The sequence below is a fragment of the Arachis duranensis genome, chromosome 2 (assembly GCF_000817695.3).
Source record: "Arachis duranensis cultivar V14167 chromosome 2, aradu.V14167.gnm2.J7QH, whole genome shotgun sequence".
Classification (NCBI taxonomy): domain Eukaryota; kingdom Viridiplantae; phylum Streptophyta; class Magnoliopsida; order Fabales; family Fabaceae; genus Arachis; species Arachis duranensis.
The window spans coordinates 50,632,409-50,632,784 of NC_029773.3; the positions used below are offsets into that span (position 1 = coordinate 50,632,409).

Below are 376 nucleotides of genomic sequence, written 5' to 3' on the forward strand. Positions count from 1 at the left end.
AGGTAAGCCCGGTCCAAGTAGTGCCCAAAAAGTCCGGAGTGACAACAATCAAAAATGAAAGTGGTGAACTCATAGCAACAAGAGTGCAAAATTCTTGGAGAGTATGCATAGATTACCGGAGATTGAATGCAGCCACAAGAAAGGATCATTTTCCACTACCATTTATTGATCAAATGCTTGATCGATTAGCCGGTAAATCATATTATTGTTTTCTTGATGGCTACTCCGGATACTTCCAAATCCATATTGCTCTAGAAGACCAAGAAAAAACCACATTTACTTGCCCCTTCGGAACGTATGCCTACAAGCGTATGCCATTTGGCCTATGCAATGCACCGGCAACGTTCCAAAGATGCATGATGAGCCTATTTGCGGA

General features: G+C 42.3%; 1 protein-coding gene across 1 annotated transcript in view; it reads left to right on the forward strand.

Annotated features, from left to right (window-relative positions):
* The window catches only part of LOC127744934 (uncharacterized), a 2,963-nt gene that overhangs the window by 1,123 nt on the left and 1,464 nt on the right, over window positions 1–376 (forward strand). The window lies entirely within an intron of this gene.